We start from the raw sequence: 11,184 nt of genomic DNA, 5'->3' as shown, positions 1-11,184 counted from the left end.
CAATAACGTATAGGGTACCGGTGTAACATTCGTACTATGTGTTAGATACGTGTGAATTATACGTGACATTTCTTGCATGCGAACCTAATAAATATTTAATAACCATAATAGGATATGGTTGACCAACATAACACAAGTAAATTGTCAACCGAGCAAAGCAAAGGTGAGTTAACTACTTTTTACTTAAAGCATGCGTTCCTGGTGGTTGGGAAACGGAACGAAACAACTTTTCCTGGTTTGGAATTGCTTACTATCTCCTTGTGCGGGATGCGGTATTTCTATCTCCTTGTGTGGGATACGGGTAACAACACTATCCCCTATGAGGGATACAAACCTACTTTTCTCCCCTTATGCGGGACCCTTAGTTAATTACTATTTATACTAGATGCAACAAGCAAAACTAAACGAAACTCTATCACTCAAGCAATGTTGTAGAAGGCGCTAGGCGCTAGTCGGGCGGTGAGGTACAGCCTAGGGATTAATCGGGATTAATCAGGATTAATCGGGATTAATCAGGATTAATCGGGATTAATCGGAATGGGATTTTTATATGTATTTTTTCAAAATTATATATATATATACCCAATAATATAAAAATAATACTTCAAAATTCACATAAATACTTCAAGTTTCAGATAGTATGGTTCGATTTTGACCGATTTTGACCAATTTTGACCGCCTAGGACCGCCTAGAATCGCCTAGGACCGCCTAGAACCGCCTAGGACCGATTTTGATCGATTTTGACCGACTAATATTGTCCGATTAATCCGATTTTTGATCGCCTACGACCGATTTTGACCGCCTAGGACCGATTTTGACCGATTTTTGACCATGACCGATTAATTGACCGCCTAGCTCAAAATTAGGCAGTAGATGACCGCCTAGCGCCTAGGCGCCGATTAATCGGCCGCCTAGACCGATTTCTGCAACCATGCACTCAAGTCCTCACTACTTAATACCGATTAATCGCCAGGGCCTGGCGAACGGGTTATTAGTTGATAGCGCTATTTAGGTCTCACCAGCCTCACACCGTGCCCGCGTATGGGATCGGGCGTGAACTAATAGACTCTGGCAAACCGTCAATGATGATAGAACATTGACAAACGGGGCACTACGGAAACGTACGGATGACTAGTATTCGGTATTGTAAAAACAGTTTAGTGGCTTACATATGGGGTAGCTCCCCATGGCATGTATAAATGAGTAAATTAACTGTTGAAACAAGTTTCTGAATAAAAAACTGGAAAACTGCAAACACGTGAACTCGCCAACGTTATGTTGACACTCTACTGCATGCTTTGCAGGTTGCTCGATACAGCTCTGGACGGACGTTGCAATCGGATGGAGTGCGTGGATCATAAATAACGTGATAACAAACTTGTGGTTTTCAATTATGATGCGTTTTCTTCCCGTTTCCGCTGTGAACTTAAACTATGTTTTGAAAAATTTAAATTAGGTCACTAATTATGCTAATATTTATAACAATAACTAATCCGTTCAAAATAATTAGTGGCTATGATCCTGGTCGTCACACGCCTCGAGGTAATACTCCGCGGGTCTCCGAGCGGTCTCGAGTCGCAACCATCAGGTCTCGACTCGAGACCGCTCGGAGACCACTCGAAACCCGGAAAGCAACAGGAGGCTCGAGACCGGGTAGGTTGCGACTCGAGACCTCCTGATCTCGACTCGAGACCTGAATCGAGGATCCGACTCATGCATACATCACTCGAGACCTCCCATTTGCAACCCGAAACCCCTTGGTTGCGACTCGAGACCACCTGGTTTCGACTGGACCACCCTACTTAGTTATTGGGCCGCACAATGTGATATCATGTTTTGGACTGTGTGTTACTGTTAACTGTTTAACTGCTAGTATCTGTTAACTGTTTAACTGCTAGTATGCTAGGACATGCCCAATAACGTGTAGGGTACCGGTGTAACATTCATACTATGTGTTAGATACGTGTGAATTATACGTGACATTTCTTGCATGCGAAGCTAATAAATATTTAATAACCATAATAGGGTATGGTTGACCAACATAACACAAGTAAATTGTCAACCGAGCAAAGAAAAGGTGAGTTCACAACTTTTTACTTAAAGCATGCGTTCCCGGTGGTTGGGAAACGGAACGTAACAACTTTTCCTGTTTTGGAATTGCTTACTATCTCCTTGTGCGGGATGCGGTATTTCTATCTCCTTGTGTGGGATACGGGTAACAACACTATCCCCTGTGAGAGATACAAACCTACTTTTCTCCCCTTATGCAGGACCCTTAGTTAATTACTATTTATACTGGATGCAACAAGCAAAACTAAACGAAACTCTATCACTCAAGTCCTCACTACATAATACCGATTAATCGCCGGGGCCTGGCGAATGGGTTATTACTTGATAGCGCTATTTAAGTCTCACCAGCCTCACACCATGCCCGCGTATGGGATCGGGCGTGAACTAATAGACTCTGGCAAACTGTCAATGATGATAGAACATTGATAAACGGGGCACTACGGAAACGTACGGATGATTAGTATTCAGTATTGTAAAAACAGTTTAGTGAGTTACTTATGGGGTAGCTCCGCATGGCATGTATAAATGAGTAAATTAACTGTTGAAACAAGTTTTTGAATCAAAAACTGGAAAACTGCAAACACGTGAACTCGCCAACGTTATGTTGACACTCTACTGCATGCTTTGGAGGTTGCTCGATACAGCTCTAGACGGACGTTGCTATCGGATGGAGTGCGTGGATCGTAAATAACGTGAAAACAAACTTGTGGTTTTCAATTATGATGCGTTTTCTTCCCCTTTCCGCTGTGAACTTAAACTATGTTTTGAAAAAATTTAAATTAGGTCACTAATTACGATAATATTTATAACAATAACTAATCCGTTCAAAATAATTAGTGGCTATGATCCTGGTCGTCACACGCCTCGCGGTAATACTCCGTGGGTCTCCGAGCGGTCTCGAGTCACAACCATCAGGTCTCGACTCGAGACCGCTCGGAGACCACTCGAAACCCGGAAAGCAACAGGAGACTCGAGACCGGGTAGGTTGCGACTCGAGACATCCTAATCTCGACTCGAGACCTGAATCGGGGATCCGACTCGTGCATACATCACTCGGGACCTCCCATTTGAAACCCGAAACCCCTTGGTTGCAACTCGAGACCACCTGGTTTCGACTGGACCACCCTACTTAGTTATTGGGCCGCACAATGTGATATCATGTTTTGGACTGTGTGTTACTGTTAACTGTTTAACTGCTAGTATCTGTTAACTGTTTAACTGCTAGTATGTTAGGACAGGCCCAATAACGTATAGGGTACCGGTGTAACATTCGTACTATGTGTTAGATACGTGTGAATTATACGTGACATTTCTTGCATGCGAACCTAATAAATATTTAATAACCATAATAGGGTATGGTTGACCAACATAACACAAGTAAATTGTCATCCGAGCAAAGAAAAGGTGAGTTCACAACTTTTTACTTAAAGCATGCGTTCCCGGTGGTTGGGAAACGGAACGAAACAACTTTTCCTGTTTTGGAATTGCTTATTATCTCCTTGTGCGGGATGCGGTATTTCTATCTCCTTGTGTGGGATACGGGTAACAACACTATCCCCTGTGAGGGATACAAACCTACTTTTCTCCCCTTATGCGGGACCCTTAGTTAATTACTATTTATACTGGATGCAACAAGCAAAACTAAACGAAACTCTATCACTCAAATCCTCACTACTTAATACCGATTAAGCGCCGGGGCCTGGCGAACGGGTTATTACTTGATAGCGCTATTTAAGTCTCACCAGCCTCACACCATGCCCGCGTATGGGATCGGGCGTGAACTAATAGACTCTGGCAAACTGTCAATGATGATAGAACATTGACAAACGGGGCACTACGGAAACGTACGGATGACTAGTATTCTGTATTGTAAAAACAGTTTAGTGGCTTACTTATGGGGTAGCTCCCCATGGCATGTATAAATGAGTAAATTAACTGTTGAAACAAGTTTTTGAATCAAAAACTGGAAAACTGCAATCACGTGAACTCGCGAGCGTTATGTTGATACTCTACTGCATGCTTTGCAGGTTGCTCGATACAGCTCTGGACGGACGTTGCTATCGGATGGAGTGCGTGGATCGTAAATAACGTGATAACAAACTTGTGGTTTTCAATTATGATGCATTTTCTTCCCCTTTCCGCTGTGAACTTAAACTATGTTTTGAAAAATTTAAATTAGGTCACTAATTATGCTAATATTTATAACAATAACTAATCCGTTCAAAATAATTAGTGGCTATGATCCTGGTCGTCACACGCCTCGCGGTAATACTCCGCGGGTCTCCGAGCCGTCTCGAGTCGCAACCATCAGGTCTCGACTCGAGACCGCTCGGAGACCACTCGAAACCCGGAAAGCAACAGGAGACTCGAGACCGGGTAGGTTGCGACTCGAGACATCCTGATCTCGACTCGAGACCTGAATCGAGGATCCGACTCGTGCATACATCACTCGAGACCTCCCATTTGCAACCCGAAACCCCTTGGTTGCGACTCGAGACCACCTGGTTTCGACTGGACCACCCTACTTATTTATTGGGCCGCACAATGTGATATCATGTTTTGGACTGTGTGTTACTGTTAACTGTTTAACTGCTAGTATCTGTTAACTGTTTAACTGCTAGTATGTTAGGACAGGCCCAATAACGTATAGGGTACCGGTGTAACATTCGTACTATGTGTTAGATACGTGTGAATTATACGTGACATTTCTTGCATGCGAACCAAATAAATATTTAATAACCATAATAGGGTATGGTTGACCAACATAACACAAGTAAATTGTCAACCGAGTGAAGAAAAGGTGAGTTCACTACTTTTTACTTAAAGCATGCGTTCCCGATGGTTAGGAAACGGAACGAAACAACTTTTCCTGGTTTGGAATTGCTTACTATCTCCTTGTGCGGGATGCGGTATTTCTATCTCCTTGTGTGGGATACGGGTAACAACACTATCCCCTGTGAGGGATACAAACCTACTTTCCTCCCTTTATGCGGGACCCTTAGTTAATTACTATTTATACTGGATGCAACAAGCAAAACTAAACGAAACTCTATCACTCAAGTCCTCACTACTTAATACCGATTTATCGCCAGGGCCTGGCGAACGGGTTATTAGTTGATAGCGCTATTTAGGTCTCACCAGCCTCACACCGTGCCAGCGTATGAGATCGGGCGTGAACTAATAGACTCTGGCAAACCGTCAAGGATGATAGAACATTGACAAACGGGGCACTACGGAAACGTACGGATGACTAGTACCCATGGCATGTATAAATGAGTAAATTAACTGTTGAAACAAGTTTTTGAATCAAAAACTGGAAAACTGCAAACACGTGAACTCGCCAACGTTATGTTGACACTCTACTGCATGCTTTGGAGGTTGCTCGATACAGCTCTAGACGGACGTTGCTATCGGATGGAGTGCGTGGATCGTAAATAACGTGAAAACAAACTTGTGGTTTTCAATTATGATGCGTTTTCTTCCCCTTTCCGCTGTGAACTTAAACTATGTTTTGAAAAAATTTAAATTAGGTCACTAATTACGCTAATATTTATAACAATAACTAATCCGTTCAAAATAATTAGTGGCTATGATCCTGGTCGTCACACGCCTCGCGGTAATACTCCGCGGGTCTCCGAGCGGTCTCGAGTCACAACCATCAGGTCTCGACTCGAGACCGCTCGGAGACCACTCGAAACCCGGAAAGCAACAGGAGACTCGAGACCGGGTAGGTTGCGACTCGAGACATCCTGATCTCGACTCGAGACCTGAATCGAGGATCCGACTCGTGCATACATCACTCGAGACCTCCCATTTGAAACCCTAAACCCCTTGGTTGTGACTCGAGACCACCTGGTTTCGACTGGACCACCCTACTTAGTTATTGGGCCGCACAATGTGATATCATGTTTTGGACTGTGTGTTACTGTTAACTGTTTAACTGCTAGTATCTGTTAACTGTTTAACTGCTAGTATGTTAGGACAGGCCCAATAACGTATAGGGTACCGGTGTAACATTCGTACTATGTGTTAGATACGTGTGAATTATACGTGACATTTCTTGCATGCGAACCTAATAAATATTTAATAACTATAATAGGGTATGGTTGACCAACATAACACAAGTAAATTGTCAACCGAGCAAAGAAAAGGTGAGTTCACAACTTTTTACTTAAAGCATCCGTTCCCGGTGGTTGGAAAACGGAACGAAACAACTTTTCCTGTTTTGGAATTGCTTACTATCTCCTTGTGCGGGATGCGGTATTTCTATCTCCTTGTGTGGGATACGGGTAACAACACTATCCCCTGTGAGGGATACAAACCTACTTTTCTCCCCTTATGCGGGACCCTTAGTTAATTACTATTTATACTGGATGCAACAAGCAAAACTAAACGAAACTCTATCACTCAAGTCCTCACTACTTAATACCGATTAATCGTTGGGGTCTGGCGAACGGGTTATTACTTGATAGCGCTATTTAATTCTCACTAGCCTCACACCATGCCCGCGTATGGGATCGGGCGTGAAGTAATAGACTCTGGCAAACTGTCAATGATGATAGAACATTGACAAACGGGGCACTACGGAAACGTACGGATGACTAGTATTCGGTATTGTAAAAACAGTTTAGTGGCTTACTTATGGGGTAGCTCCCCATGGCATGTATAAATGAGTAAATTAACTGTTGAAACAAGTTTTTGAATCAAAAACTGGAAAACTGCAAACACGTAAACTCGCCAACGTTATGTTGACACTCTACTGCATGCTTTGCAGGTTGCTCGATACAGCTCTAGACGGACGTTGCAATCGGATGGAGTGCGTAGATCATAAATAACGTGATAACAAACTTTTGGTTTTCAATTATGATGCGTTTTCTTCCCCTTTCCGCTGTGAACTTAAACTATGTTTTGAAAAATTTAAATTAGGTCACTAATTACGCTAATATTTATAACAATAACTAATCCGTTCAAAATAATTAGTGTCTATGATCCTGGTCATCACACGCCTCGCGGTAATACTCCGCGGGTCTCCGAGCAGTCTCGAGTCGCAACCATCAGGTCTCGACTTGAGACCGCTCGGAGACCACTCGAAACCCGGAAAGCAACAGGAGACTCGAGACCGGGTAGGTTGCGACTCGAGACATCCTGATCTCGACTCGAGACCTGAATCGAGGATCCGACTCGTGCATACATCACTCGAGACCTCCCATTTGCAACCCGAAACCCCTTGGTTGCGACTCGAGACCACCTGGTTTCGACTGGACCACCCTACTTATTTATTGGGCCGCACAATGTGATATCATGTTTTGGACTGTATGTTACTGTTAACTGTTTAACTACTAGTATCTGTTAACTGTTTAACTGCTAGTATGTTAAGACAGGCCCAATAACGTATAGGGTACCGGTGTAACATTCGTACTATGTGTTAGATACGTGTGAATTATACGTGACATTTCTTGCATGCGAACCAAATAAATATTTAATAACCATAATAGGGTATGGTTGACCAACATAACACAAGTAAATTGTCAACCGAGTAAAGAAAAGGTGAGTTCACTACTTTTTACTTAAAGCATGCGTTCCCGGTGGTTGGGAAACGGAACGAAACAACTTTTCCTGTTTTGGAATTGGTTACTATCTCCTTGTGCGGGATGCGGTATTTCTATCTCCTTGTGTGGGATACGGGTAACAACACTATCCCATGTGAGGGATACAAACCTACTTTTCTCCCCTTATGCGGGACCCTTAGTTAATTACTATTTATACTGGATGCAACAAGCAAAACTAAACGAAACTCTATCACTCAAGTCCTCACTACTTAATACCGATTAATCGCCGGGGCCTGGCGAACGGGTTATTACTTGATAGCGCTATTTAAGTCTCACCAGCCTCACACCATGCCCGCGTATGGGATCGGGCGTGAACTAATAGACTCTGGCAAACTGTCAATGATGATAGAACACTGACAAACGGGGCACTACGGAAACGTACGGATGACTAGTATTCTGTATTGTAAAAACAGTTTAGTGGCTTACTTATTGGGTAGCTCCCCATGGCATGTATAAATGAGTAAATTAACTGTTGAAACAAGTTTTTGAATCAAAAACTGGAAAACCGCAAACACGTGACTCGCGAGCGTTATGTTGATACTCTACTGCATGCTTTGCAGGTTGCTCGATACAGCTCTGGACGGACGTTGCTATCGGATGGAGTGCGTGGATCGTAAATAACGTGATAACAAACTTGTGGTTTTCAATTATGATGCGTTTTCTTCCCCTTTCCGCTGTGAACTTAAACTATGTTTTGAAAAATTTAAATTAGGTCACTAATTATGCTAATATTTATAACAATAACTAATCTTTTCAAAATAATTAGTGGCTATGATCCTGGTCGTCACACGCCTCGCGGTAATACTCCGCGGGTCTCCGAGCGGTCTCGAGTCACAACCATCAGGTCTCGACTCGAGACCGCTCGGAGACCACTCGAAACCCGGAAAGCAATAGGAGACTCGAGACCGGGTAGGTTGCGACTCGAGACATCCTGATCTCGACTCGAGACCTGAATCGAGGATCCGACTCGTGCATACATCACTCGAGACCTCCCATTTGCAACCCGAAACCCCTTGGTTGCGACTCGAGACCACCTGGTTTCGACTGAACCACCCTACTTAGTTATTGGGCCGAACAATGTGATATCATGTTTTGGACTGTGTGTTACTGTTAACTGTTTAGCTGCTAGTATCTGTTAACTGTTTAACTGCTAGTATGTTAGGACAGGCCCAATAACGTATAGGGTACCGGTGTAACATTCGTACTATGTGTTAGATACGTGTGAATTATACGTGACATTTCTTGCATGCGAACCTAATAAATATTTAATAACCATAATAGGGTATGGTTGACCAACATAACACAAGTAAATTGTCAACCGAGCAAAGAAAAGGTGAGTTCACAACTTTTTACTTAAAGCATGCGTTCCTGGTGGTTGGGAAACGGAACGAAACAACTTTTCCTGTTTTGGAATTGCTTACTATCTCCTTGTGCGGGATGCGGTATTTCTATCTCCTTGTGTGGGATACGGGTAACAACACTATCCCCTGTGAGGGATACAAACCTACTTTTCTCCCCTTATACGGGACCCTTAGTTAATTACTATTTATACTGGATGCAACAAGCAAAACTAAACGAAACTCTATCACTCAAGTCCTCACTACTTAATACCGATTAATCGTCGGGGCCTGGCGAACGGGTTATTACTTGCTAGCTATTTAAGTCTCACCAGCCTCACACCATGCCCGCGTATGGGATCGGGCGTGAACTAATAGACTCTGGCAAACTGTCAATGATGATAGAATATTGACAAACGGGGCACTACGGAAACGTACGGATGACTAGTATTCGGTATTGTAAAAACAATTTAGTGGCTTACTTATGGGGTAGCTCCCCATGGCATGTATAAATGAGTAAATTAACTGTTGAAACAAGTTTTTGAATCAAAAACTGGAAAACTGCAAACACGTGAACTCGCCAACGTTATGTTGACACTCTACTGCATGCTTTGCAGTTTGCTCGATACAGCTCTGGACGGACATTGCTATCGGATGGAGTGCGTGGATCGTAAATAATGTGATAACAAACTTGTGGTTTTCAATTATGATGCGTTTTCTTCCCCTTTCCGCTGTGAACTTAAACTATGTTTTGAAAAATTTAAATTAGGTCACTAATTATGCTAATATTTATAACAATAACTAATCCGTTCAAAATAATTAGTGGCTATGATCCTGGTCGTCACACGCCTCGCGGTAATACTCCGCGGGTCTCCGAGCGGTCTCGAGTCGCAACCATCAGGTCTCGACTCGAGACCGCTCGGAGACCACTCGAAACCCGGAAAGCAACAGGAGACTCGAGACCGCGTAGGTTGCGACTCGAGACATCCTGATCTCGACTCGAGACCTGAATCGAGGATCCGACTCGTGCATACATCACTCGAGACCTCCCATTTGCAACCCGAAACCCCTTGGTTGCGACTCGAGACCACCTGGTTTCGACTGGACCACCCTACTTAGTTATTGGGCCGCACAATGTGATATCATGTTTTGGACTGTGTGTTACTGTTAACTGTTTAGCTGCTAGTATCTGTTAACTGTTTAACTGCTAGTATGTTAGGACAGGCCCAATAACGTATAGGGTACCGGTGTAACATTCGTATTATGTGTTAGATACGTGTGAATTATACGTGACATTTCTTGCATGCGAACCTAATAAATATTTAATAACCATAATAGGGTATGGTTGACCAACATAACACAAGTAAATTGTCAACCGAGCAAAGAAAAGGTGAGTTCACTACTTTTTACTTAAAGCATGCGTTCCCGGTGGTTGGGAAACGGAACGAAACAACTTTTCCTGGTTTGGAATTGCTTACTATCTCCTTGTGCGGGATGCGGTATTTCTATCTCCTTGTGTGGGATACGGGTAACAACACTATCCCCTGTGAGGGATACAAACCTACTTTTCTCCCTTTATGCGGGACCCTTAGTTAATTACTATTTATACTGGATGCAACAAGCAAAACTAAACGAAACTCTATCACTCAAGTCCTCACTACTTAATACTGATTAATCGTCGGGGCCTGGCGAACGGGTTATTAGTTGATAGCGCTATTTAGGTCTCACCAGCCTCACACCGTGCCAGCGTATGGGATCGGGCGTGAACTAATAGACTCTGGTAAACCGTCAATAATGATAGAACATTGACAAACGGGGCACTACGGAAACGTACGGATGACTAGTATTCGGTATTGTAAAAACAGTTTAGTGGCTTACTTATGGGGTAGCTCCCCATGGCATGTATAAATGAGTAAATTAACTGTTGAAACAAGTTTTTGAATCAAAAACTGGAAAACTGCAAACACGTGAACTCGCCAACGTTATGTTGACACTCTACTGCATGCTTTGCAGGTTGCTCGATACAGCTCTGGACAGACGTTGCAATCGGATGGAGTGCGTGGATCGTAAATAACGTGATAACAAACTTGTGGTTTTCAATTATGATGCGTTTTCTTCCCCTTTCCGCTATGAACTTAAAATATGTTTTGAAAAATTTAAATTAGGT

This window comes from Helianthus annuus, chromosome 16 (genome assembly GCF_002127325.2).
Source record: "Helianthus annuus cultivar XRQ/B chromosome 16, HanXRQr2.0-SUNRISE, whole genome shotgun sequence".
Lineage (NCBI taxonomy): Eukaryota > Viridiplantae > Streptophyta > Magnoliopsida > Asterales > Asteraceae > Helianthus > Helianthus annuus.
Note: the sequence above shows the minus strand (reverse complement) of the source record.